Raw genomic sequence first — 21,875 nt, forward strand, 5'->3', positions numbered from 1 at the left:
TCAATCAAAACATTTTTGACAGTCTGGACATTTTTGTCCAGAAGGATCTTCTTTATTGAAAACATTTGTTTTAATATTGGATTCGAACGGTAAAAGGGTTTGTAATACATACCAGCTGACAAATGGATTTCGTGTACAAGTAAAGGTAAGACCATAAACTTTTATTATTTCTAGTTAGAAATAAGCTCAATAGGAATAAATTTTAACCTCAAATTAAATATGGGTCACGTTTGTGTGAAGAATACTGATATGAGATATAAAACATAACGCATTGTCTGTTAACAGACAATTTGTTAACGGTTCATTTGTATTTGTAAATCTGACTGTAAAAAAGTAAGTGCCTCACCAGCTGTCAACCTCACCGCACGTCACTGCCCCTGCTCAAGTAGGAGCACGCTCGCGGCGACGAGGCACACGCGTGTTTCACGTCCTGGATCCTGATGTCCACTAAGATCGTCCTACTCTGGTATATTGATGTTATCCACTGTGTCACCTGAGTGAGTTTCTCTGTCTTGTTTATGGTTTATTCTGAACTAATTACCGAGGAGTATCTTCTGTTATTTCTGGAACTGACTACTGGGGAGATCTTATGTTTATTCTGAACTCATTACCGAGGAGTATCTTCTGTTATTTCTGGAACTGACTACTGGGGAGATCTTATGTTTATTCTGAACTCATTACCGAGGAGTATCTTCTGTTATTTTGAACTGATTACGGAGGAGTGTTTTGTTTTTTCAACTGTCGCCTGGTGCCACCTGTATCTCCGTGAGCCTTGCTGCTGATCGACGATCGTTGGTCGGGGTCCATATCAAGTTCCTGGGTCAGTGAAGCGTGGGCGCTTGTTCCTGTCTGCATACCTCGGCGCTGGGTTCCAAGCACGCTCTCCAGCCCGGAGCCAGCTATACGCAGGTCACCTGTGTTGTGCTCTACTTCATCACACCCTCATCCGCCTGTTGTCCCCTCTCCTAATCTCCTTCTCTGCTCTATACGCAGTGCCAAAACCTCTCCTCCGACCCCGGGCGGCTCCTCCAGTGGTCCAGTCATTTCAGCGGCCCCAAACGCCCGAGACCCACGCCGGCAGCTCTGCGTCTGATCCTCGCCACCTCATTTCCTTTCCATACTCTGTCAAATAAATATCTTTCTCTGACCTGAGTTTGAGTCCTGCCTATTCCTGAGTCCAGTCGCTCTTTTGGTGTGTGGCTTGCCGTAACAAAAAAGTAAAAATGCACTTTGCATTTGCTTTGAAAGAGGGGAAAAATTCATAGTATGAATTTTCAAAGTTTACCAGAAGCTAAAAGCTATACTGTAGCTTTAGCAGTCGGAGTTAGCCAAGTTAGTTTTTTTTTTTTTTTTTATATTCCATGATTTTGTTTCCCTGGCCTGTAGGTTTGTTTCCGGGACACAACACTGGCAACAAACCTAAGAGGTGGACTTTATTTGACAAACCCAGACTGCAGAAGCTTCATATTAATTCCAGAGGAACAAACATGGAGGGCTGTGTCTGATATTTTCTTAAAATGTAGTCTCATCAGGGAGGAACCAAAGTCCCTCAACACACAGATGGCATGTGAGAACTGCGTTAAGTCAGACTTAAAAAAAACTGGAACCTATCCCTTAATAAAGTGGGCTAATGTTATTTACACAACAATTCTGCCAGCTGGCATACAACCATCTAAAATCATTATATCCTTCTCACTCTCTTACAGAATCTCTTACAACCTTTTGCCTTTCTATCATCTTCCCTCTCCTTCTCTTTCCATCCATTTCTTCTATAGCTGCCTTTCACACTTTTCTTTTGTCACCTTTCCATAATTGCTCAGACACTTTACTCTCTCTCTGCCCTCCTCTTCAGCATTTTCTCTCCTCACTACCACTTTCTTAGATCCAGAGGGAATCACACTGTCTGAACTAAATGTGCCACAGACTTGTCAGATGATGTTTGTTTTCCACCCCCTTCCATTGCCTCTTTTTCAGTGTGTGTGTTTTAACTCGGTCTACATATTTGACAAAGTGCTGTGACATGCGCTGCACTTGCACGTCAACAGAATGAAATTTTGCAGTGTCATTACTGAAATAGGAATCTGCAGAGGGAGGAAAAGAGTGGCGACCAGACTCAGTCACAAGGTTTGTGTGATAGTGAGGTTGGTATATTCAGACAGCTTGTTAGGATATTTCTGAGGACTATACAGTACGTAAACAATCTTTTCACTGAGGCTCCCTAGAAACTTTGGATAAAGGATATTTTGCTGAAAACTAACGATGTTTAAGAGACTGAACAGCTGTTCTAGTACTGTAACAGAACTCCACAGAGGAACAAACTCTACCTAAGGAAATGTAGCAAAGACTGGTATTATTTCACTGAGGACATTATTTGCCTGCTGGATAACTAGTACTTTATTAGAGACTGGCTTAAGCACAGATTCCAAATGTCACTTAGTAAAGTGTCACTGAGGCTAATTCTCAGGGTCCTGATTCAGTGGATGGAAGTCATAACTTTTGAAGTCCTGTTAGCAAAACTAGAACTTGACTGGGGTACTAGGATCTGATCAGGCAAGCTGTTTAGCAGAGCTTAGCTTCTGGTTCAGATAATTCAGACAGTATCCTTCCTGTACGTCTTAACTTTAGTAATCCAGTTTGATCGATGCGTGCGAAAGGCAGTAAAGCCAAATCCTGGAGGTACAGGGACTGTGGCCTTCAAAAGTTACAGTGCAGCCAAGCGATCTTATCTGTTAGATTATGAGCAGAGTAGGACAAAAGGATGAAAAGAAGCAGAGCAGGGCAAAAGAAACTAGGCAAAAGGACAGATAGAAGGGTAAATCTGTCAAGGAACATTGTAACTCACCTCTGGCAATCCCACACTATAAGTACACCTCTAAAACTCATCCCAAACTTTGGCAAGATGCGACACCTGCACAAGCATCCTTTATGAATGTCACACCCCGTGAGAGGAAAATGATTACGTTGCAAAGAAGACAGGGGGCAGAACAGGAGGGGGGTGGGAGAAAGAGAAAGAAGAAAAATCACTTTGATGGATTACGCCCCTCGTGGGACAACCTTGTAACATTTTTGGACAGGAATCTACCTCGCCCAGATTCTCTGTTACAGCAATGATTTTTCTTCCATCTCCTTTTGTCAACTCAGACATGCGCTGGCTGTGACAACTGCACCAGCGCTGATACCTAATGATACCACATGTGGGAAATAATTACTAGGGGTGATTAAAAGAGGACACGTGGCTCCCCCACCCAAAGACAACACATGTTGTCTTTGGGTGGGGGAGCTCTTTAATTGCCTTTGCCAAATAAATGATTGCCAAAGATGCATGGACCCAGGCTTCTTAATGGAGTCTTAGTATTTGGTAGCAAAGTCCAAAGACTTCAGGGCCACCGGCGCTCCCTGCACACAGGTGGTGCCACCTATGTCCGACTGGAGCCTATCGTTAGACGGTTCACTAAGGGCACCTGTGAAATTAAACAGGCAAATTAATTCCCCACCAGTTGCAAAACAGAATATTAGCATTTAATGAAATATGGCTAAACTAAGGCATGCATAACTGCTTTTAATGCTAAAGTTGCAAAGCCTTTTTTAGGTAGTAGGTCAGATGTAGTCAGAAGTTTGAGCCTGTAAAGTAATTGAAGGAAGCAAGGATAAGGTGGTAGTTTTGATGTAGCTATTCTCAGCTGGATATTGGAGATGTGGTGCTTGTGCACTTTTGTTAGCCCTTAAGCACATCCAGACCTAATTAACAATCGTGTTCCTCAGCAACATTGTCTTTGGCAAGGATCCAGTCCAACCAGTAGTTCAGTTACAGAACTGTAATACACCTTTTTGGGCAGTAAAGCACTTAAAAGTTCACTGTGGCTATTGCAGGATCACATAGTATTAAGGTACCTACAGGACAATAGTGTATATTTTTCTACTAATGGCTGCTGTGAATAGCTCTGTGTTCATGTTAATAAGTAAAATGTCTGTTTTTTTACATCTCAATACATTTTTAAATTCTAATCTCTAAGAGTCTGGTTTACTTTTTTAATTGATTCTGGGGGACTTCTGTAATAGTTAGAAGGCATTGCTTTTGTGTGCTTCCACTGCATTTCTCAGCGATCCTCTTAACCCCAAACAAGCTATGGAATGAACTTCAGTCACTTGTGAGGCAAGTGCAAGACAGAATCCAAGAGATGTCTAAGGTGTCTAAGAGTCTACAGAGACACGGTAATATCTACACTGCATTAAAGCACCAAACAAGATGATGTGATAACTATTTCATGATATTATTGTGCTACTTTTGCCTCAGACTTTTAACCAGTAATAACATCACATCAGCTAAAGGCGTCTGCTGCTGAGTAAGTTTGCCACAGGGTGTACTGTACATTAGTACTTAGCCATACATCTCAATGACTGCATCTCAATCTAGGCAGTCATCCAGAATAATAATGTAAGTCACTGTGGACTGCAGCTAATAAATGGCAGTTCAATGAGTCCAAGAGGACAATATCTGCATCACTCATTCACCAAGACTGTATTTGTTTATTTATTTAATTAATCTGGGAAAAGCCATGTTGATGTTGACTCTTCCTTACACTCCAAGACAGCTGCTTTTTCCTTTAGCCATCTTCTGAGCAAATCATGTTTTTTTCTGTACTTTAAGAGTGGGCTTTTGCAGATGGCACTCTTCTTCATCCACTCAGCTATGGTGGAAACAGAAAACAGTTAAACACTCAGGATTGGTGATTGCAAAATCTTGCAAATATTGTCAGTTACTTAGGTGAGAAATGATACCAGATGCATTTTTTTCATGGCTGTAACTGCTTAAATGTGCTTAGTAAGCAAATGCGAAAAGGGAACTGATGATGGGGAACCAAATGTCTTCTTAATTGAAAATCCTCATCTTATTCCCTACAGTATGATCAGTCACATCTCAGCATTGCAATGGTTTGTGCATATCCAAAATTGTCTCTAGAGTGTGTAGCACAAGTCCTTTATTTGCCAGCTGTGTGCAGGCAGCGATGTTGGTGAATCAATAGTCATATAACATGAGTTATAGCTGGATATGTGCATGTACTGGACAGTGTGAGCGCAGTATGATCCTAACGTGTTTACTCAGTAGATGCTGACTTAACAATAATGACATAGCATTTTTTTTTCTTGCTCTCCCCCTCACTGTCTCTCTCCCTCTCTGTCCCTCTTTGAGATTTCTCTGCTATTTTTCTTCTCTTGATCTCATTACATCATGACTTAAGGGCTGTATTCATTAAAGTTTAAACGTACAATGCACTCCAAAGTCAATTGCAGTGAATAACGCGGGCCCTGTTAGTCTGTCTCAGGCTGCTCACTCTCTCCATCTCCATCTCCACATCTTCACTCCATGGCTTTTTTTCTATGAGGACCTGAAGGTTCTTTCATTTGCTCTGGCTCTCTTTCACCAGTGAGGCAGACCACAGAGAGAATCTGCAAGTGCTTGTACAGTAGCAGTGTGCAAACTGCAGCACTTTTCAACAGAGCCCAGATGTTAGGACTGGCAGCTGACTCTTAACAAAAATTAAGAAAGTTGTTGTCACTGCCCTCTGTGCATAGATGCTCTGCTAACTATGTGCTTTTATATGTGGGAGAAAAGGTTTAGGCTTTTTAACTGTTTTTTATACTTTGGGCCTTAGCAAAGATTCATTCTGCCCATCAAATACCAAATCCTGACTCATCAGCTGAAGTTGTTTTTCAAAGATAAACTTATATAATATGACCCTGGGTGTAAAAACATGTTAAATGAATCTCTTTGGATAGAGGCTAACAGAGTATGCAGCCATGTATAGTCACAACCAGCAAAGCTGGAAAATTTCTTAAATCTTTTTTTCAGTTTTTCTGCATTGAACTCTAAAATGTAGATCTTTTTTAATCAGATTTGTTGCATGAGTTTTATGCATTTTTCCAAAAATAGTTTTCTGAATACACAGCAGAGTCATTGGAACATGTATGTGTTTGTAAGTATTAGTAACTGCCTGGCAACTGAGTCATACCTAATTAAATCCAGAGACTATATGGCCTGTATGTTTTTTTTTTCTCATCCAAGTCTTTAAATCCATCTCAAAACTGCACCAAGAATTCTGTCCAATTATGTTGCATCAACTGTCAGAGTATGGGGAGCAGATAGACACACATGTATCTACTTATTAATCATTGGATGTAATCTTTGGGCAACACAGAATGCGTGTGGTGGTGAATTATTGATATGATCCCAGAGATAACAGTTGCGCTCTAATTGCATGTCATCATTACCAGGTTGAAACCAGTCTCCTTGTCCTCTTAATGTGATTACACATTCATAATGCCTAGTTTATTATTCACAGCAGCAAAGCCCACTAATTGGCATGGGTCTGCAGCATGTTGTCGCTCATTCACTTTATGAAAGAAATGTTTTGGGAATGTTTTTCCTTTTTTTTTTTTTTTTTTACTTCTGAATACAAGGCTGTGGTCTAGATGTTTGCTGAAGGGGCTGAATACTTAAATATGCTTGGTGGAATATTTTTAATTATGAAGATGATAAGCCAATTTTTGATCACTTTTTTTGCCCTACTTAAGCAGTAATGTTTGGTGAGATGGGGCATCTGTTGGTCTATGTAGCATGTGACGCCATGGCAAAGGTATCTTGAAAAGCTGCCCACACCATCATGACAAACATAACACTTTTAGCCCCATTCCCGGTCCCTCTGACTCCCAAATACAGCATGACAGGCATCAAAACACCTGCACCTATTGTTATTTAGGTGGTTATTTTGTATGACTGGTGACATTTTGCACATCATACAGCAGCTGATTGATGATACATGTCATATCTCCAGAACATAAGCAGGTTTTGTCATATTTTCTCAGCGGATTAGCACATCCTAGAGGCTGTACCCTTGCAATGTCTTCATGTGTTGAAATTGTCCTGTCAAGAAGAACAGTAACATCAGTCCTTTAAGAAAATGCTCCAGAAACAATATATTTTATGTTCAAGAGACCGAGGGAATGAATGAGTTAACAAAACCCAATCCCAGCAGACTTAGGGCAAGAGGTAGAGTACACCCTGGACAGGTCACCAGTCTATCACAAGGCTGATACAAAAACAACCACTCACATTCACACCTAAGGACAATTTAGGGCCATCACTTAACTTAAACTGCATGTCTTTGGACTGTGGGAGGAAGTTGGAATACACAGAGAAAACCCATGCAGACACTTGGGAGAACATGCAAGCTCCACACAGAAAAGCGCCGGATGGGGTTTGAACCTGGACGTTCCTTGCTGTGAGGTGACAGTGCCCTAAACCTCAACTATGTGTTTATGCACAGAGTATTCCTAGTACTCCAAACCAAGAGGTTTCCCTAAACCTAACCAAACCTTAACCATGATGTTATCAATTAAGTAAAGAGATTTAGCTTTCAAAACTAATTTGTAACAGTACTGGAAGGCACAGACAAGTACTGCTCATACGATAGATAAGAAAATCCTCTACCATATTTAATCTGAAGGACTCATTGGACATGTGTAGTACTGATGTACTGTACAGTAGTAAACTCATTACCCTCTATGGCAATACCAAGGATTTAGATTGTACTTGTGTTTTTTTCTGACTCTCTGTTGTGAAATGAGGATTCATATATATTATTTCTTGGTGTCATTTTGACTACTTTGGTACTCCACGATCTCATGGGAGCCTCTTTGCTATTATTTTCATGTATTATACTAATCCTATTCCCCTCGCTCTTTCCCAGTCTTTAATTCCTTTTTGTCCCCATCAGACCTCACTTGATTTTTCTTCAAAAGATGTCCTCATCTCCAGCCCTCTTACCTCACTCTGAACCCCCTCCAGCTCCTCCATCTATCTCCATCTCTCTCTGGCTCACTAACCACCCACCCGTCCACCCTCCTCACCATATCTCCCTACCTTTCTCTTGCCCTCCCCCTCTCTCATTTTCCATCACTGGCTTCTTATCTGCCTCTCTCTGTATTTGCATCACCTTTACTTTTCCCACTTCGTTCCTCTAACTCTTTGCCAACATGAATGCTCTCTTTCTCTCTCTCCATTCTGTGTGAGTCACTCTCCCTACGTCCCTCTGAGGCATGTTTAATTAAGCGTAGGGCTATGTGTCAGAGAGGGAGAGAAGGGGAGAGGACTAATGCTATCTAGAGCGCCAGCACAGACAAGGCAGGGCCTCCTGCTCCTCTCCTCCTATTTTGTCTTCTACTCCTCTGCCTCCCCCTCTCCTTTTGGCCTGGGCCTGCCGTAATTACCCTGCTCATTAGCAGAGGGAAGAGGTAGGGGAGAGAGGGGGAGCCAACAGGGGAGTGAAGGAGGACAAGAGAAAAGGAACAGAGGACCAGGGGAGGACAGGTGAGAAGTTAAGAGGCACACCTACGATTGTAATTTCAGGCTGTGAAACTGTGTTTGTTAAAGGCCGAAAATAAACAACATTTGATTGTTTGTTTAATACCATTCCTATTGTTGTAATTTTATATTCCGGTGTTGAATTTTTAGCTTTTTACATCATTTACAAATGTCAGAATGGGGTTTTCTTTCTTCTGGGACAGAACCCAGAAGTTCCCATGTCAAGAAGTCAGGGAAAATGTTCTGATATTTGTCAGGGATGATTCAGCTGCGATCTGACCCCTAGTGGATATACTTCTAATTCTTTCAGGCAGGCACTCATGAAGATGCATGAACACATGCTCACGTCACAGCTGCTTGTCAGTGTTCTTGAAAACGAGTAAGAATGGGCTGCTGAGGAGTGGCTATAATGATGAAAGGTGTACAGAAAAGTAGCTTCAGTATCACATTATGCCACATTCACAGTTCACATGCATTACTACAGATTACAGTGTTACAGAGCAGAGAGGTTGGTGTCAGGTGTGTTGATGCACAGTCCTTACAAGCTTACTCTCTTGTTTGTCCAGGCAAGGTTCCAAGAGAGCAGGCTCATCTGGCCAACATGTTGGGAGGTCTTTGAGTGTTTGGCTCAGATTACAGGATTACATCTTTGTTTCCTTTTTAGTAAAATTAGTAAGCACTAAAGATCTTTGAAGGTGTTGTTTAAGCATATATTCAAATGTCCAAAAAAAAACCTCTTTTGAGTTTGCACATTCCTTTGATTCATTTTCATTTGTCATTGTGGGAATGGGAAAAATGTCAAATTGAAAATATTATGTGTCCAAATGTGTTCAAAATAAAGTGAGCATAACTCAGTTAAGCTGGGTAATGTGCCTCTCTTTTATCTGGGGGAAGCAACACCGTTCCTTATTTCTTGTCTGCTTCTCTTTCTTTTTTCTTTACACTTCCATTTATTACCCTGCATGTATCATCTCATGTCAGCCTCAGCTCTCTGTACACCTTTCTCTCTGCTTTCTGCTCTCCCCTCTGACTACTTTCCTCCTGTTCCTCCTCCTCTCCCTTAGCGCTACCCTATGCAGTTTTTGTAGTCTTTATTAAATTCCCTGGTTCAAATGAGTCTCATAATAATGGCAAGTAAAATAAAATTCAGCTCTTGTCGGTTCTCAATCCTCTGCAGAGGCAAACAGAGTTTATTTCATTCCCTTTATTTGTGTGCAACATTTTTTTACAGAAGCTAAACTTTAGTTGACCTCTTTGATATGGAGGAATGCTCTAAGCAATGGGGGTTTGCTTTCAAAGGAATCTTGTCTACTTGTACAGTATGGAAAATGGCTTTCTTTTCTCATTAATTGTCTTTAAAAATTGTGACTCCTCACCAATTTCATGTGTGTTGAATTTACAAACAGCAACAGCAGTTCTCATGTTCTCAAAAATTTTACATTTTCAGGAATATTATATTTTTAAAAAAGAGACTGGAACTCATCTAAAGACAGCAAGTATGTTATTATGAAATGGGCAAGTATTGTACTGTACATACCTCTGCAGTCTCCTAACCCCAAGGCAGCTGCAGGCAAATGTCTTAAATATCTCATGAAAAACTTGTAGTATCAGCTGCCTGCGTGTCCTCTTTGTAGTTACAAAATCATTAAAGCCTGTGTTAATTTATTGGTGGCTACCAATACAGAGTAAGCATAACTAAGAATATACATCTAAATACCGGTCCAAATGCCTCCAGAGGTACATCCGCAACAACAATCTGCTATTTAATAGGCATTTTAAATTCAGTCCAAGACACAGAGTGAACCCTCTAAACATAAACCTCTGCCAGAAGTAGAAAAACTATTCTAGACCTGGCTATCAAGGCTGGATTGCAAAAACAAGCAACAGCCATGGGGCCCCAGATTCCAGGAGCCCCAAAGGTTTCATGTGCACATTAGTTGGTTGCACATATTTTATTAATTGAAAATCTTTACAGGAGTTCTATACAGGAGTTCGTAATACAAAGGTGCCATACTGATTAAAAGTCAATATGGCACCTTTGGGTTTTGCTTTATTAGCTCATGTTATAGGCTTGTGAAATGGGGACTTGTGTCAAATTCTAGTTTAAATACCTTTGTTTTATATCATTTATATTGTGCTCATGTGATGCACATTCCTCATTAACATTGACCACTAAAGGAATAACACAACAAACCCAGGGTCAGATGGTATTATTCCAGCACTTGAGTACTGGATGGTCCCTTAGTCCCTCAGAAAATTATTTAAACTACTATGTATAGTGTGTTTGTTTTGCTGTGGGCACTGTACTTAACACTGGGAGCTTGGAGGTGACAGTGTATATAAACAATTCACAGTGGGACAGTAGGTGTGGGGGCATCATTAAGCCCCTCCACCGCTACCACACACACACACACACACACACACACACAAGGACAAGACCACTTTTTAACTGGTTAATCCAGCCATATTCAGGGAAATTGAAAAGGTGTGACACCATGCCAAACCCCTCACAAGCCATCCACAAAGCTAAAGCTAAACAGATAAATGAAGCCTTCTTCATCATCTTCAGCGATGACCAGGTCAGTGTTTGTAAGAGAGTATGCTGATGACTCAACTGTATGTACATGCAGAGATTAATGAAATAGAAACTAGCCTGAACAGGTGTCTCCTTAAAAATAAATAAATAAATAAGAGATAAATAAAAAAACACTTTCCAATCATCAAAGTGCACATGACACTCCTGAGAACAAGGTTTGCTTTAAAGCTGGATCTGTGGATTTGTACGTCAATGGTCACCAGTCAGCATCTTCTGAAGATCACATGGATGTAAAATAGATTGTGTGTGACTCTGTCTTGCAGTATGGCTCATTCAGATTGCTGCTGTTAAAAGATGCACAGTGCCCCATGCATCTCCATGTCCCTCAGTATGCATCCACATGTGTCATACCAAGTCATGGCCTCTCCCTTTCAGTCTCATGCTCCTTGGACCAACTCTCCCTTTAAACTGCTGTGTGAATATATATGCCTCCCTGAGGAATGTGTAAATAAGACAGACTGAATTCCCAGTCTTAAAGAGCAGAATAGTTCTATGCCTCCTGTCCATGGCATATTTTAATTGTTGTGCTATAATGAACTATGTCTGACTAACCTGATGTACAGTAACTGTGACTCTAACTTGGAGACTCTCCACTATCTATCACTATTGCTATCAAAAATTTAAAAAGCTACCAATAGTTTCCCTTGCAAACTGCACAAACATTTGCAGATCCAGCAGAATGCATAGTTAACTAGACTTTGTTTTATTTCTGTGATCTTGCCCAGAATGCTTATGCATACACCGGAGAGGAACTATTTATTGATTACATGCAAGGTAGGCTTCAGATGACAAGCAAACTGCTCTTCCAGGCCAGAAAGCTTGTTTGATAAATAACATGAATTTTTCCAGGTACAGAATACATCTGAAATAAAGTGGAAAAGGCTTAGCAAGTCCGGTCTGTTTTCCATTCAACAATCCTGATGTCCTGAATGATGGTTTCTGACTTGCAGTTAACATTATAATGCAAGACAAAGTTGACAGCTAAACTTTGCCTGTCTAAACCAGCCAGAAGTTAGGGACAGAACTTTAGCTTGGATGAGAAATTGCAGAAAAGGATAGAGTATTCTAAGTTCTTTGATTTTATTGAGCAATGGAAAGAACATACATCTCCAGCATCGCTTACTTAAAGCACAGGAAATGTACTTTCTGAGGAGAAACAGAAAAGTGATGTAGGGATAAAGGAATAAATGTTTGACATATGTGACATTAATATGTATATAACACTGTCCCTCAAATGTAGAGTATTATATACTACAGTATACTTAATGGGATTACACCAGTACTTGCTTTACAGTGCTCTGTGCTATGAACCTTTCCTGTCCAGGTTTTCTTTGATAAGAGCGAAGTGGGCACCCCTTAGCAAAGACAAGCTGGTGTCACAGTGTTTTCACCCATTGTGATCTTAATTAGAGGAATTTGGCCGCAGTCTGCATCATCAGATCGTGTCATTTGTAATCAGAACGAGTTGGCAGGGGTTGAAGAGCTGACATCCAAGACTCATTCAGACCCCTTAACCCCTCCAGGCAGACAGATACTGCTTGACTTACCATCTTGTGCAAACATAATACTGCAGGAAACATGTTTCAAAGTGAATGAAACTAGAAAAAATGTAACAAAACACCATGATGGAGTATATACCTAACACACAGAAGGATTGTTTGTGTTCTTAACCTTAAAGGTTGACAAAAAATCTCCCAAAATGTTACGTCTTCAAATTCAAATAAATTCAAGGCAATTCCTATGCACAAAAAATAACAGAAATATCTTTTCTTGAGAAATGTATTAGTGAATTTAACCTATACAAACTGTGTTGTAAAGGTTAACTCGGGAACTGTTCTAGTCACTGGTTTTGATTTGTTTGAAAAAACAAAATGACTGTTCTTCCTGCGCACTCTTAACAGCCATATTTTCCAGCAGTGCACATGGTGGGGATCTGTCAGTGCCAAAGGTGGGCCACGGCACTCAGTGTCTGGACATGCCATCTCAGGCAAGTGGCAGGCTTTCACCACGTGGACCAGCTCTACTTTATTAGATTAGAATCTGGCCCTTCTTGGTTTGTAATTGCATTTACTTGATGCTGTCTATTTAAGAGTAGAAAGGCCTTGGTCTCTGTGGCTCTCCCCTACCTGATTTCCCAGCTGCCTGCAGGGGGAACAGACCAGCATCAGCCCCGGGACAAGAAGTCATCATGACAACCAGGGGGCAACTGGTGAGAGGAAAATAGAAAGATCTACTGTAGTCTTCCCGTCTCTCTCTCTCTCTCTCTCTCTCTCTCTCTCTCTGTGTGTGTGTGTGTGTGTGTGTGTGACTCTCTCTCTCATTTTCTTTAATAGAAGATTTCTTCTTTGTTATTCCCAGCATCTTAAAGTCTGTGAGACAGTGTTTTGCCTCCCTTGTCTTTGTTCTGTGATGGACAAAAACAAGCAGCAAATGTTACTTAGTGGGAGGGGGAAATTAAGGGCTGTCAAAAGGGGACTCGTATTTCATTCTGTCCATAATTTATGGAGAGGCCAGATTTAAGAATTAGGTACATTAGGCTAACATGGGGGAGGCTTGTCATAAGCATCCCTATGAGTCATAAGCCACTGCAGGGGGTATAAAATAATGGTGACACATGTTTCTTTTGGCTAAACAGTGTACCTGATGCACAATTTTACAAATTTAAGCATTTGCAGATAAGCTCCTACTAAGTGTCAGTATGTGTCAGTGATACTTTGTGACATTGGTTAGTGGTTTGTCAAAGCTTGTTTGAGTCTACTCACTTGGGGTTGGGAGGCTTCCTGCTAGTATGCTAGCAACTCGAGCCAATACAACTTAGCTTGACCACTTCGTCTCTGTTCTGCTTTAGTGACACATACTTTATATGGCCTGGGACAGTGACATTCTTTTCAGCTAGGTGTTGCACGAGCCAGGGGTAGTACATCATAAAGTACAACTTGTCTGATAATCACAAATTACAGCCTCCTCCCGCCCTGATCCAGATTTCTCCACAGGGAAGCCAGGGCCAAGGAGAAGAATACTAGCTCCTGCCAAGTCCACACCACTCTCCAATCCCCCACTCCCAGGTGCTTATAATTCGGTACCCTCGCACATAGGTCAAGGTTTTGATTTGGTCATGACCTTAGTTCATAAATCTGAATGATGAAGGGGCCTTGGTTAAAAGGCTGTTGGATTAACTCTCAAATGGGACACCTCTCTTTTCCTTTCTGCCTCTTTGTCTCCTTCTCCAACTCTCTCTCCTCTTCCATTTCTCCCCACCTCACATCCCTTTTTCTGTCCCCGCTGCAGTCTCAAGTCCCCTGAGCTGTTATAACAGGGAGAGAGAGAGAAGGAGAGAGCGAGAGCGATGGCGAGGGGGTGAAACAGGCAATCAATAAATCAATATGTTTTGCGCCACTAAGCTAGGGTAAGCTCACTCTCTCAAAGCTGCACGTACACGTACATACACACACACACATATGCACCCACTTACCAATCTCAACAAATTTCTTTCAATGCACACAAACAAACAAATGAAGGCCCAGGACAGAATGTCCCTTGCCAGAAGACATTTTGTTGTTTTAGGGACTTTCTTTTTTTCTCATTCTATTTCCTGTTTTGGATCATTAAGCCATTGATTTTTGTTTCAGCGGGTAAGTGGAGGTGGGGACCCCCTGGGAGCCAGCTGAAAACCTCAACAGAGTGGCCCCAGCAGGAGTTTCTCTAGTTGTGACAGGCTGCTCCCAAGGGCCAGTGGGCCCTCTTAACTCTGCAGGGGAGAAACTATCGCCGAAATCAGTCATTCTGCCTCAGCATTCCGAGGCACTCTGCCATAAGTGTATTCACTTGGAAATCTAGAGTATAGATTTTTACTTGCTAAATGTCTTTGCAACCACTGGAAGTACAAACTGCATTTAATTATAGATCTGGATTCTAATCCTAACAGAAATTCTTGAAAGTGGACAAATGGTCAGCTCTCTTCATAGATTTTAAAGGATGTAAAATGTTGGCTGGAGCATCTGCTTTCCTATCACTATATTCAATACTTTTAGGTCCATGGGGACAGTGAGGGTGGAGGAGAGCACCGGAGATACAATGAGATACAGTAGCATCCCTGGCAGACCAAGATTCAGTTGGCCAACAGCCAATAAGATATTACAGTCAGATATATAGTAGCACAGATGGATGTACTCAACCTAAAGAGGCTGACATATTGGCCAGCGCTGTCATAAGAATGACATAATACCTATCCTGACAGGTAATGAAAATAAAGGCACCTCTACTGCAGAGTTGCATAAGAGCTTTAACTTTAGCTCATACAATGCAAAACATTACTCCTGACATATGGGATATCCCAAGGGAAGTTTTCAGAGTGGCTGGATGTTAAAGGTGGCGATCTGACAACTGAAAGTGGTCCCCTAATATGCTGAAGATGTAACTCTTGATTCCAGCATTCACATCTAAAGTATTCAGTGGGTTCTACCATGTGTGTCCTTGATATAGAGATATTTATTATTCTGCATTTCATTAAAATGCATCTCAGTGATTCACACTGAATCGATCTCCTTGCTCCCTCAGAAAATGCAGGACCACATATTCAGCCTGACAACTTTCTTTCAGAGAAAATTGTCTAATGTCTCATATAACAAGCAATTACTGGTCATATCAGTGGTGTAAGCTACTGACAGCCTAGATCTTTTTAAATGCAAAGGTGATCACAAATACAAAAAGGTAAGATTTCAAAACACTTCACTTTGCATTTCATCTCTGTACACAGTATGTTGTACAGTATTGGCCAAATGCATCCCTGAGATGGTTGGATCACCTACTCCAGTGTGCATCTTGGATACATTTAAACATGCACTTTTATGTGGTTAAGCTCAGTCCAGACAAAACCCAAGTTCATTTGAATCATATGTTGCCAGATGTAAAGGGGCTCTGGTTCACAACAGGAGATAAATATGAAAAACTGCAGTGTTTTGGCGCATAGGACTTAAATTAATACCAAGGGAGTATAGCATGCCATGTAGTGGGGACTGGTTAAATTACAGACATGCAAAAGTAAAACTGTATAACTGTGAGAGAAGAAACAACAGAATTCTCCTCTTACAAATTAAAAGTTACATTCCTAAGCAATAAAACACACCCTTGTTCATTTCTGCACACACAGAGTTGCTGCTACTGCCTTACTTGGTTTGCTATAACAGTAGCCTATGTTGGCTAACGTTAGAATTATCTAACTTTAAACAAATGCTACAAAACAGATTCAAGTTTATGGTGTTCCTTTACTTGTACTCCTTGTGTTATATTTTAATATGTCCCAAATTAATACTTTTATGTTATCACAAAAGTAAAAGAAGTAAACACATACACCAGCAAGAAATTCAGCAAACAAATTCAGTAGTTAATTTAGTACTGGCTGTACAGCAACATCTAGCTAAGGTTTGCTAGGATTTGTTGGCATTGTCCAACCTTAAGTTAGTAAGAGCAAGTAAGGCTGTAGCAGCAAGACCGTTCAGTGTATGTACCTGAGCAAAAATATACAGTATTTTAATGCTTCTCAATTCAGTTTGTCATTTGTCAGAATATGAATGTGTCATTTCTACTTTTAAAAGTTACATACGCTTTAAACCTTCATTATCTACATACATGTATGATGCCTTCAAACAGCAAGACCACTTTGACCCTGCAGGTTTGACTGTATATTAGATGTATGCTAGACAATACACTACTATCAAAAATAAACCAGACTATGGGAAAACCTCTCTATGACAAAATTATCCTGTCAATCTCCTCCTGACTCCTCGCTACTTCTTCATTCACCTCCTTCTCCTGTCCCAGTCTCCCTTTGTTCAAAAGGAAAGGCAGCTGGAGTTACTTTATAGGTGCAATTTGAAAGAACTTTCCCCCCATTAATAATGAAATTGTATTCCCCTCTCTCTCACCTCCCCGCTGGAACCAACTTGGTGTTGCTCTGTTCCTGTTACTTAAAAAAAAACAATCTCTCTCAGTTTCTCAACTCTCCTACTCTTATCCTTAGCTAAGCCTTAATTTTTGCAGGAGGAACAAAACAGAGCTGACAAAACAGATGTTAATGAAGAAAGACAAATATAAAGAGCCAGACATACGATCTACCTACACTGTGAAGTCAAATGAGAAAATACTGAGGGACTGTGTTAACCAAAGTTTAATTTCATTTTCAATGCTACATTCACTTTCATGGTCACCACTCAATGTGCCTTCCTTTTCAGTCTCTTCATGTGGCATAGCAGAGGAAGCAAGCATATCTGACATTATTACAGGCCACTGAATAGCTGAAGCCGTCAGTGTGAACATAGGAATGAATGGGTGTAATGAAAGGCACAGATGAGAGACAGGTTGACATTTTGGCTGCTGCATCCTTGACGGTTGACAAAGATTCTTCCTGTCTGCCCAGAGTGTGTTTGTTGTTGACACTGTGTATACAGTATGTGTGTAGGCAGGCTGGTACAGTACATGCAAACATCAGTGCTCACATGTGCGTGCGTGTGTACTGCATTCAATCACATGCATGTGCATATTTTTGACTCTTAAGTGTGTGGGAGTGAGAACATTCACATTGCCCACCTGGGCTCTAGCTGGGAGCCAGTAGAGCTGTCTTACTGAAAAACTCCCTGTTGTTTCTTTGGCGGAGCCTAACAGACAGATTTGACTCTATCACTTCGTTCTTACTCCTCCTCCACTCTTAATTCTCCTCTTTTCCCTCAATCTGCTCTGTTCCTCTGTTTCTGACACTCATCACTTTCTCTCCTCTTCCTCTTTTTCTGCCTTTTCTATATTTAATCAGTTTGAGAGTGAGGAATTAAGGTTTTTTTTTATGGAAATATGCAGGCGAGAGAAGAAGTGAATGTGCATGTGAGAAAAAGAGCAAAGAGTTGATCTCTCATCTATCTGTCTTGATCCCATCCTGTCATTTCAGGAAGGAGCAGAGTTTGGAGAGGGCAGAGGAGTATAGAGGTTATGAACTGTATAAAAGGCATGTAAAGTTTTAGTTGGACAGTACAGCTATGCATGACAGCTACCTGCTTCCTTCTCTCTCACATCCTCAGTGCATCTCTATCTATCTCCCTTTACATCCCTCCTGCCTTCCTTTCTTTACACAAACTGTTCACACTAAAGCACTTTACAGACCAACAGAGTGCTGTAATAGTGAGTCCTAAAACCCAGAACTAAGTTGGCATTTTTGCACTTCTGGTTCCCTTATCCGGAACTCAGTGGCTTTTTGGTTAGACAAAATAAGGTCTGTGGTTAACACAAGGCCGATACATTTTCAAATTTTGTTCTATGACATAAAATACATCAGTAAATACCCCATTCATGATTTTTAATCTGTTTACGTGTCTTAAAAATGGTGGTTGCTAACAAGTGGCTAGATGAGACTACAAAGGCTGTCCGGGGTATTAAGTGTCATCACGCCGACCACAAAGACTCATCTACTCGGTCCACCTTAACTGCCTCATTAGGTTTAAACTCTCGATCTTGCAAACTATTCTAACTAACTGACACAGCCATGATCATAAGCTAGATCAGGTCACACTAAGACAAATGGATTTTGTAGAATAGGTACATGTGCTAAATCAAATTTCAAGTTGGAAGCCGTAGCGGTGACGATGAAATCATGGGACCGTGGTGTAGTTAGTTTATAGCCTAACAATAGCTATTTTTGTCTGCTGATTGCATTTGGGCTTCAAAAACCATAAACGCGATGCTCATGTGTGAAGATTATCTTTCTGAACAAAACATGTAAGTGTCATAAACTGTTCTTCACAGATCTTATTTTCTGCAATAATCCCAAAGTCTATGGAAAAAATCCCACTGGCTCTTTGTTGAGGGAACCAGGGTGATACTAACTTCCAGGTTGGCCTACAAAAAAATGTCTCTCTACTAACAGTGGATGCAAAAAGCACCAGTACAGAAGGCTCCACATAGTCAAACAGAAAAAAAGGCAACTTTTGTCAGAATAAAGTACAACATCATATGCAACACATTGTGTGGTCAGGTGAATATGTTAAGAGTGTGTTCCAAGTGCTCCAGCTGTGGAGCATTTTGCTATCTCTTATTTGCTGTCTTCCCAAGCACTGAATGAGAAGATCGACACCACTTTCCAATCTGTTATAGAGCTGCCACCAGCAGATAGTTAGCTTAGCTTGGCATAAAGACTGGAAACGCAAAGCTAGCCCTAACATCAAGCTGATAGGTGCTGGACTATTACTTTGCTGGGAGCAGGGACTTCCTGAGGTGTCCACTGGTTGCTATTAGCTATTCCTTTAAATCTCTGTTCTGTTCTGTCTCGGTCTCTGTGGTGTTTTAACACAGCCAGATTCACAGTTTGTTCTCACTTATATTTTTTTGTTGTCAAACAAATAAATGAATAATTTGGTTGCAGCTCTCAGGTTCTACAAATAGCATTTGCTATGCTGCTATATAACATAAAATGTCAATAAAGTCACTGTTTTATGATTGTTGTGTAACAAGATAATTACAGGGAACAGAAATTGTTTCTGCTTATTCTTTCTTATCCTTCCTTCACATTAAAATATGATGTGTTTTTTAGCTTTGTCCTCTCTGGACCCCGTTATCAAGAGTCAAAACAACGGCAAAAAAATGTGTGAACATACATTTTTTTGTTGTAATGTACCTGTGTAGCTTGTCAATTGCTCTACTCTTTCTTCTGTATATATTTACATTTAGATTTTTGTTTGTCTCTCCCTGTCTCTTTCCAGTAACATGGCAAGCTATTGTGAGGGACAACTCATTACAGCACCATCTCTTCGCCCCCTAACCTCATGAGACAGAGACAAGAGTGTGTTTGTGTGTATGCACGCTTGTGCAAGAAAGTGCGGGGCCGTGCACGGGCGCAGTTTTGTGTGTATTTGTATTTCCCTACCGAGCATATTCATAGTGTGCTTGGCCATCCTGCTATTTTACATTTGCATATGCTGTAAAGTATCTTCATATGCACAGTCCTTTCAAGTCAGCTCTCTCTCTTTTTCTCACACACACCAACCAGCAATATGCAGCTCATGAATACTCTCGTAGCAATTATGGGAAATCCACTCATCTTCTCTGTGCCTCTGTGATGGCTGGAGGACAGGACAAAAGTTGCAGGAGGGTGGAAGTGAAAGAAGTCAGCTTCTTAAGAGTTTTTCTTTCTTTCTTTTTTTTTATTCATTAGATAAGTCAAAAGCAAAAACCCGGTGACGGCACGCCAGTACCAGCCATGATTTATGTTCACCTCTGGAAAGAGAGAAGTAGAATTTATGGCTTTCTCGTCTGGCCTAATCTTTACTATATGCTGCAAAGCCCAGGTGATGCAGTAAGCTTAGAGGGAGAGAGAGGTCGAAATTGTCCTCTACACTTTCTCCAGTTAGTTTTCTTCCTTTTCTTTCTCTTCCTCTCACTTACTAACCAACTCTATCACATTTTGTCCTTGTCATTTTCTTCTCTTCTTGCTGGCTTGCATACACAGGAAAATATATACACACGAACAAGGTTTGAACACTTCTAATCACGGATATGCAGGTGCACTGTGCACACAGACACTCACACACAATCTGAGAGCTACTCAGCCCCTCAGCGACACCTTCACTTCTCTCGCACCGATTTTCTCACAGTTTTTCATTCTGTGTTCTCCTCTTTCTTTCTTTTGCTGCCTCGCTCCGCACCTCCACCCTCAACCGCCTCCACATATAGATCCTTTCTTTTTATAGTCAAAGCTATAGTCCCCATAGCAACCTCAGAGTTGTTGATTGCCAAGGTGCTGTACGTCTAATTATGTAACTATCGCAAGGGGTTGTGTTGTTTGTGCGTGTTTGTGCTTTGCAGCCTATTTGTTTCTCACTGGCACAGTCCTCCATTAGCAGAGCCTCTTTTTGTGATAGATCAAGCTGTGGTGTGATAATCAATCTGTGTTCAGGGCTTACAAAAGCTTTTCAGAGTCAGACGTGGTGTTTTGTGTCAAAAGCAACAAATTTAATCATTCATACATGCTCTAAATAGAAAATCCATCATGGTGGGTGTACTGTATATGCATCAATGTATTAATTGTGATTGTGTGTGCATTAGTGTCCACATTTGCATGTTAGCTTTGTGTGGAATGTATATGTACAAGTGCACTTCATGTGCAAGTGTGAAGTTCTAATAGGTTTTGACAGGGCAAACTCATTTAGGGTTGCAGAGGACGTGTTTTTTCTATCCACGTACAGTGTGACAACAGAACTCACAACAGCCAGTTCCTATTAAAGTGTCCACGGGATGTATAAGCCCCCTATACTCCACACCGATTCTTATGCACAGCACTAAATAGATGGACAGAAACAAGGGGAACGCACTGTTTTATGCATTAACTTACTGTGGAAAAAATAGCTTTCACACTCGCACTCAATTACTCGCACCGACAACAAATCCATATCAGAGAAGAACAAGGGAAAATAATAAGATGTGGAATAAGAATAGAAAAGAAAACAGAGAGACCACTACATTTGCATTTTAACCTCTCATTCAAAACTGGTTGAAAGCCGTCCCACTACCGCGAGCGTTCAGGCCGCTTGCCAGGGAAAGAAGGAGAAAACAGGAGGAGATAAAGAAGAGGTGGGCTGGTGTGAAATGGATCAAACAATGGATGTGAGAAAGCCATTGCTGTTCTCAACCAACTCTAGGCAAAAGAGAAAAATAGTGGAGGAGGAGTGGGGGTGTGTGATAACTTGCAGCTTTTAAAATGTCTCTGTTTTGTAACTAGTTTTTCTGGCCTTCAGAAAGTTGAAGAAAGTATTTTCAGAGCTAGTTAGTGTGCAAAAGGAATTAGATCAGGGAGAAAAAGGCAAGCTGAATCTGCAGATATAGGTTCAGAAAAAAAATACTAAGTTTGTTTTTGAGCTGATATTATTTTGTTACACAAAC

General features: G+C 40.8%; 1 protein-coding gene across 5 annotated transcripts in view; it reads left to right on the forward strand.

Moving 5' to 3' along the window:
* Positions 1 to 21,875, forward strand: part of celf4 (CUGBP, Elav-like family member 4) — an 84,853-nt gene that overhangs the window by 34,524 nt on the left and 28,454 nt on the right. Inside the window, exon 1 of one of the 5 annotated variants that reach the window (XM_020592601.1) lies at positions 14,271 to 14,364. The exons of the other annotated variants lie outside the window; for them this stretch is intronic. The gene's annotated coding sequence lies outside the window, so the exon portion shown is untranslated. Of the gene's footprint in view, positions 1 to 14,270; positions 14,365 to 21,875 lie in introns of those variants that run through there. 5 annotated transcript variants of the gene reach the window in all.

The sequence above is a fragment of the Monopterus albus genome, unplaced genomic scaffold (assembly GCF_001952655.1).
Source record: "Monopterus albus unplaced genomic scaffold, M_albus_1.0 scaffold18.1, whole genome shotgun sequence".
NCBI lineage: Eukaryota > Metazoa > Chordata > Actinopteri > Synbranchiformes > Synbranchidae > Monopterus > Monopterus albus.